This window comes from Gekko japonicus, unplaced genomic scaffold, assembly GCF_001447785.1.
Source record: "Gekko japonicus isolate JY-2015 unplaced genomic scaffold, Gekko_japonicus_V1.1 scaffold4539, whole genome shotgun sequence".
Taxonomy (NCBI): Eukaryota; Metazoa; Chordata; class Lepidosauria; order Squamata; family Gekkonidae; genus Gekko; species Gekko japonicus.
In genome coordinates, this window is record NW_015167186.1 from 33,977 (window position 1) to 41,267 (window position 7,291).

Below are 7,291 nucleotides of genomic sequence, written 5' to 3' on the forward strand. Positions count from 1 at the left end.
TAGTACCTGACGTTTTGCCAGCAGCTGTGACTGGCATCCTCAGAGGTGTAGCACAGAAAGATGGAGTACTCTCTGTGTCAATGTGGGCAGGTAATTTATATCTACTCAGGAAGGTGGGGTAGGGCTGAGTCATTATCTTGTAGGAGTTCCCCAGGCTGTGACATGCTAATGGAGAAGCTTTCCTGAGGAGGTTCTTTTGCATATAGATTGGCTTCCTTCCTCACGGCTGTGGCCAGATTAGATATGTGAAGGCCCGGGAAAAAGTTTTTTTCCCGTTTTTTTCCCTGAAGCTTTTTTGGTTTTTTCCCCGAAAAGTTGGAAAAATTGAAAAAAGAAAAGAAAAAAAAATGATTATGGAACGTTTTATTTTAACATGATGAATAAAATATTTTAAGACAAGGTGTTCAAATATTTTCCAAATCATTTCCAAAAAATATGTATGGTATCAGATTGATCTAATTTCTGTGCACTGAGGACAAGCAAGCTGTAGGTTACAAACTGAACTCTCCAATGCAAGAACAAGATGCATTTCTTCCTTTAGGAGGTGCTATTGTCAGAAGACAATAAAAAGGTTTCAGTTTTGTTTTTGCATGTGGGTGGGTATTCTGTTTGTAATAATTGTTTGGATACACTTATTTTTAATATGCTAGTTGTGATAATTTCATGCCAAGTAAAAATGTCCATAGTCATATTTTATGTTCCTAAAGTAACAGAATGACTTTCAATCTAGAAAAGACAAAAGAAAGGTCAATGTAGCATTTTTTTTCAATTTTTCCAAAAATTTCCGTTTCCCCCCGAAAAAAACGGGAAAAACTCGGGGGTTTTTCCGGGCTTCAAAATTTCTGGAAATTTTACATCTGTAGGCCAGATTGGCCATTTCCCTTACAAGGAAAGTTCCTGGTGGGTCACTACTCTGGAGGGCTGCTGGCGGTCAGGAGCAAGCAGAGACAAGGCTCAGTAGCTCCACTTAGTACACCAGGCCCATTTTAATCGCCCAGGCCCTGCCTGCTCACAGCGATGTAAAGATACAAATGGCGAGGGGGAGCATCTTGGACAAAGAGCGGATAAAAACTGGACACCTGCTCTAGGGTGGGTGTTTTTGTAGAGTCTGCGAGGGGATCATTCGGACGCTCCCAGCACAGAGGTGCAGCAGAATCACCTGGTCTCAGAGAACGGGTACTCATACAGAAGCAGAGCAGGAGGAGGTGACTCCAACTACAGCAGGAGAGTGCAATATTGAAGTGTGCCTTCCGTTTTTATTCAGGATAAAAAGCACCCACTGGGCCTGGTCTGTCAAGATTGTGAGGAATGGCGATCTACTTCATCACCAGCCTGTTTTCTCTTAAGGGCTGGAAGAGGGGCTCTGCTTCCCGACCCCCCCAAAGCTTACCTGGCCTGGGTGACCCACCTCTCCTCGAGCTTGACCTCTCTCTCTCTCACTCTCAAAAAGAAATTAGTGTAAGCTAGGGTTGCCAAATCCACTTACCCCTCGGAGCAGGGGAGCCTCGTCGCTGTCCGGGAGAGCCTTTCGGGTGCGTGCGCGCGCGCCGGCAGGACGTCACCAGAAGTGACGTCCGACGTTGCTGACGGGGGCGTGGCCGAGTTCATGGGGGGGAAAACCATATGGATTTCCCCCGGACGAGCTCAGCCACACCCCCAACGTCAGCAACGTGGCTGCGTCACCTCTGGTGATGCAGCTTCGGGGACGGGGTTCCCCCCGGGCCCCGATTCCGCCGGGGCGGAAATCGGGGCTCCGAAGCGGGGGATTCCCCGCCCCCCGGGCCCATTTGGCAACCCTAGTGTAAGCTTTGAAGTTGTTTGAATAATTCAATGTACAGAGTGATAGACGTTTCATTCCATACACTGGGTTCATCTCTTGTTCATCTTTAACCATTGAAATAGACTTCAGGATAACCGCCGCCCTCTCCTTCCCCACCACCTTTGTTTTGATGAATCTGCACTTTCTCTTCCAGCGGTGGGGTACTCCATTCCAAGCGTTCAGAAATTTGTCAACCAAGCCCCTCTTCCTGCTGAAACCATTTATTCTAAATTATTTTAAATCCTCTAGTGAACATTTTTTTTTTCAGATTTGCCTTCTGACTTATGACACTTCTAGGAATATTACCCCCCCCCAAAAAAAAAAAACCCAACGATGTGGACTAGCACTCTGAGTGCCACCTCCCCCCCAAAAGCTACTATGAGACATACAGTTTTAACTGAATCTTGGGACCAATGCTTCCTCTAAGCTGTGGAGTCTCGTGAGCAAAAATTCTACTTTGCGAGCTATAGGCATTAAAGTTGTGAGCAAGCAGTTTGGCTACTGCGTAAATTAGTTTGCTCTGGAGCCATCCTTTCTGAGCCAAGACAAAAATGTGTACTGTTGTTGTTCAGTCGCGCAGTCGAGTCCGACTCTTCGCGACCCCATGGACCAGATCACGCCAGGCCTTCCGGTCTTCCGCCGTCCTCTGAAGTTTGCTCAACTTCATGTTCGTTGCATCTATGACACTGTCTAACCATCTCATCCTTTGCCGTCCCCGTCTTCTTTGACCTTCAATCTTTCCCAGCATCAAGGAATGTGTGAGCTGGAGGCTAAAAAACTGTGAGCTAGCTCACACTAACTCAGCTTAGAGGGAACACTGCTTGGGACCAAGGAGAAACTTGTGGAGGTATACACCTTCATCTTTTATATAATCGGAGTCACAGATATAGCTGGTATGAAACTCCCGTAAAAAAAATAAAATTGAATATGGCTCTCGCTGTGATAGCAGGATTACATGTGTACTCAGATTCCAAGCAGCTCTGAACCAGTGAAAAATCTTGTCTAACGTGCATAGAAATCTCCTTCTTGAGAATCCCGGAACTTGCTTTCAAACAAACAAGTTTCTCTCCCCTTTGGCTATGGCAAAGTTCTCAAAATTGTGGAGCCAGGATCTTCTGGAATCTTCAACTCCACAGAGACGGCTGAATAAGATTTCCTGTGGTCGGGAGTGGAGCTCAAGGGCTGCATGTAGCCATTGCCATAGGTAGCAGAATTTAAGCAAAGTATTAAAAAATTGCAAATCCTGTTATGTAAAGTGAGAAGTGATGCAAAGTAATTTAATTGGCAGCATTTCTACAGATTGCAGAATTTGGGTTTTCTTGGTGCAGAATGGGTGCAAAATGCACAAATGGAGTGTATTTGTACCCCTTGGCTTAGTGGATCGAAAGTGTTCCTCTGGTGGGGATGCCCATTCAGAAAGCCAGGGAGGGACCTTCTCAGAATAATCTAAACTCTACATTATCCATGCAACGTCATCTTCCCATTGCTTTGCAAACCATTGAATCCAGGGCTTTTGTCATCTTCACTAGTGGGTAGGTAGATCTTCTGGGCTTAGTCAGACTTCCCTCCTGGGTCATTTTCTGAACATGAAACTGCCTTATACCGAATCAGACCCTTGATCCATCAAAGTCAGGATTGTCCGCTCAGACTGGCAGCGGCACTCCAGGGTCTCAGGCAGAGGTCTTTCACATCATCCTATCCCTAGTCCTTTTAACTGGAGATGCCGGGGATTGAACCTGGGACTCTCTGCACGCCAAGCAGATGTTCTACCGCTGAGCCACAGCCCCTCCCAACATTTTCTTTGGGTGCATAGTCCGGGCACCAAAGTTGGCAGGGGTCTCCCAGTAGCTCAGGCACAAACACCATTTAATGTTTGAGAGGATGCTCTGGCATCTGTAAAGAGGACATCTTCACTCTTCAGTGTAGTAAGGTCTGCTGACCGGTAATGTCTGTCTGTCTGCTTACCAAAATGAGTCTGTGTCATGCTCGTTGATCTTTGACAAAAGAGTAACTTTTGCATCCAGCCACGGAGTCCTCCTGTGATCTAGGGAACGTGAAACACCTCTCCTAGCCCTGTGGATGATTCTTTCCCCATGCGCACATTAAACGGGAAAGGTTTGCTCGGTCTCTGTGGCCAAGAAGTCAACCTCGCAAGGAGGAAAGGTTCTTCAGCCCGTAGCGAAAGGTGACTGCTTTGTCGTCAAGGGAAAGAAGAGATCGTTCCGTGGATTTCCCAGCAAAGCTACTTGAGTAGCGCTCACAGGTGGCCTAGCTTGCTCTTCTGCAGTTCCTCCTTCAGATGCGCCCTCTCCGCTGTGGCAGAGCAGTGGTGAAGCATCTCACCGAGTCTGTGATGACTTCAACCATCTGTCTGTGGTTGCTCAGCCGTTCTTCTCCATTCCACCAGGCACACCGTGCTTTGTTGTTGTTAAGACGCACAGTCAAGTCCGACTCTTCGCGACCCCGTGGACCACATTACGCCAGGCCCTCCTGTCTTCCGTCGTGCTTCGGAGTTTGCTGGATTTCATGTTTGTTGCCGCGATTACACTGTCTAACCACCTCATCCTTTGCCGTCCCCTTCTTTTCAGTCTTTCCCAGCATCAGGGTCTTCTCCAGTGAGTGCTCCCTTCTTATTTGGTGGCCAAAGTATCTGAGCTTCAGCTTCAGTATCTGGCCTTCCAGGGACCAGTCAGGGTTGATTTCTTTTAGGATTGACTGATTTTATCTCCTTGCAGTCCAGGGGACTCAAGAGTCTTCTCCAGCACCATAATTTGAAAGCATCTATTCTTTGGTGCTCGGCCTTCCTTATGGTCCAACTCTCGCAACCATACAGTACTACGGGGAATACCATCGCTTTGACCATACGGACTTTTGTTGGCAGGGTGATGCCTCTTTTTTTTATTACGCTGTCTAGGTTTGCCATCGCTTTCCTCCCAAGGAGCAGGCGTCTTTTAATTTAACACCGTGCTAGGTCTCCACAAAAGTGTCCTCTGCCCACCCATGGAGTTCTTAGCACAGTCCATACTGGGATACCGGCTCGTTCTCCGCATCACCAATTTGACTTTCCTTGTTTGCGTAGAAGATGGGAAGCATGACTTTAAAAATCAAACGTTTCCCATTGGTATGTGACATCTTGCTGGCCAGTCCAGAGGCATCGTCAAGATGCGGTGATGGCTTCTTAGTAAATTTTTTAAAAGAAATATTTCTGTCATGTGGTTGTATATAGGCTTGTGGTTCTGAAACGCTGCTGTCTCCTGAACCACTGTTTTGGGTTGCTTTCTAGGGACCACCATGTCTTCTTGCTGTGCAGCCCGCCATGTGAGAGGTTGTTTTTAAAGGTTTCCAGATTACAACGGGTGGTGGTGGTGGTTGTTGTGTGACTGTTGATCCAGCCACATCGTAACTGAGTGAGGTGCATGCCACAGCTTCAAATGCATGCCGGCAGGATGTGGTACTGGGTGAGGAATGAAGTTTCCTGAGGTGTTTTGTTTTTTATTTTCTGAAGAAGAGCAAATTGCTAGAATTGGTTGTAAAGACTATGCCAGCATTTGTTGGTATAATCCACAAAAGCCAGAGAGCTGGCTGAATCGGAGGCCAGGACTTCAGTTCTCTGTATATAGAGATCCTTTCCTTTATGAAGCAGAATAAATTATTTCATGGACAAGCATGGACGGCTTCAAAAGGGAATTAGATAAGCATATGGAGCAGAGGTCCATCAGTGGCTATTAGCCACAAGGTATAGGTAGGGGCTCTGGGGCAAGTGATGCTCTGTCTTCTTGGTGCTTGGGGGGGCCAACAGTGGGAGGGCTTCTAATGTCCTGGCCCCATTGGTGGACCTCCTGATGGCACTGGTATTTCTGGCCACTGTGTGACACAGAGTGTTGGACTGGATGGGCCTTTGGCCTGATCCAACATTGGTGTCTCTTATGTTCTTATTTCAAAAATAGTCAAAATGTTGCAAATTATGCAAAACAACCGCCAGTTGGCATAATTTCCACAACCCGTTCCGCTTTTTTCTGGTGCAGAATTTTAATTGTTTTCGCAGATTGTAAGGCCGTCCCATTTCCTGAGCTCCATGTCTACTTAAGTGCCTCCTCACGAGCACATAAAACTGCCCATTCCACATCTGGTCATTGCTGGAAAAAGCCATGTTGAAAGTTCAACTCCAGTACAAGACAGCATGGATGAGGGAGACCCCAGCCGATCTGTATCTGCAGGAATGCCCCAATGTGACTTGCCAATCTTCCGGAAGGTTCCATGGGGGGGTGGGGAACCCATAGGTACTAAATTAAGCAGTGCAACTTGTAAATTAAGCCTTTGCATTGTTTACATGTTTCTTAATTCATTGTCTTTTAAATGGTTGTATTTTTAAATGATGGGAGTTCACTTTTTTTTTTTTTTGGTCTCCAATTAAAAAAAAAGCCATTCTAGGCTCTCAAAGGACAAGTGTCAGTGTTGCCTTATTTTGGTTGTATCATATTTTTCTTTCTATCCCGTCGTTAACTTTTCAAAGGGAGGGGGGAAATCAAAACTACGTGAAAGCCCCACCTCTTGATTTTACATCTGTGCTGGGCAAATCTCCCTCTAAGCTGTAGAGTCTTGTGAGCAAGAATTCTACTTTGTGAGCTACTGGCATTCAAGTTGTGAGCAAGCGATTTGGCGACTGCATCAATTAGTTTGCTCTGGAGCCCTCCTTCCCGAGCTAAGGCAAAAATGTGTAACTCAGCTTAGAGGGAACACTGGTGCTGGGATATAGATAGTGGGGGGATAGGAGAAAAGTACTCTGTGCATGCTCAGAGGCAATCCTACCTTAAGCCTGGACCTAATTAAGATGTGCCCAAACTCACCAGGCAGGCATGCAGTAGCCACACTTTGTGTTTGACTTATGCCTTTTTAAAGTGAAGCAACCCCCCTGCCCCCGGAAAATTAAGCAGCCAATTTATGAGTATCTCAAAGGTCGCTGGGATATCCTGCCCATGGGTGCCTTAGCGCTAATTCACACCTGTCCACTTCACAGCTGGTCCTGTGAACTTCCTCCCCCGTATAGGACAGGATGCTTTGTTCTTAGCGGCATGGAAAGACTCGGGTGGGGGGGATGCTTCATACACCCGTTGGTGCAATCAAATGAGAAAACTGGGCCTTTTGGAAGGTTGCTCTTAGGTGGACGCAGAGATCACGAGCCAGTTTTCATTCCCCTCTGGAGGAAAAAGAATGAACAGCACTTCCTGAACACACAAGACAGGAAGAGTATGGGTTCGGTTTTTGTACGGGGTGTGTGTGCATGTTTAGGTCAGGCCATAAGGGGAAGAAACGCCCTCCCCTGGGTAGCCTGATCTTGGAAGCTAAGCTGGGTTGGCCCTGGTTCGTATTTGGATGGGAGACCTCCAAGGAATACCAGAGTCGTGATGCAGAGGCAGGCCATGGCAAACCACCACTGAACATCTCTTGCCTTGGATTCCCTGCAGGGTTTGC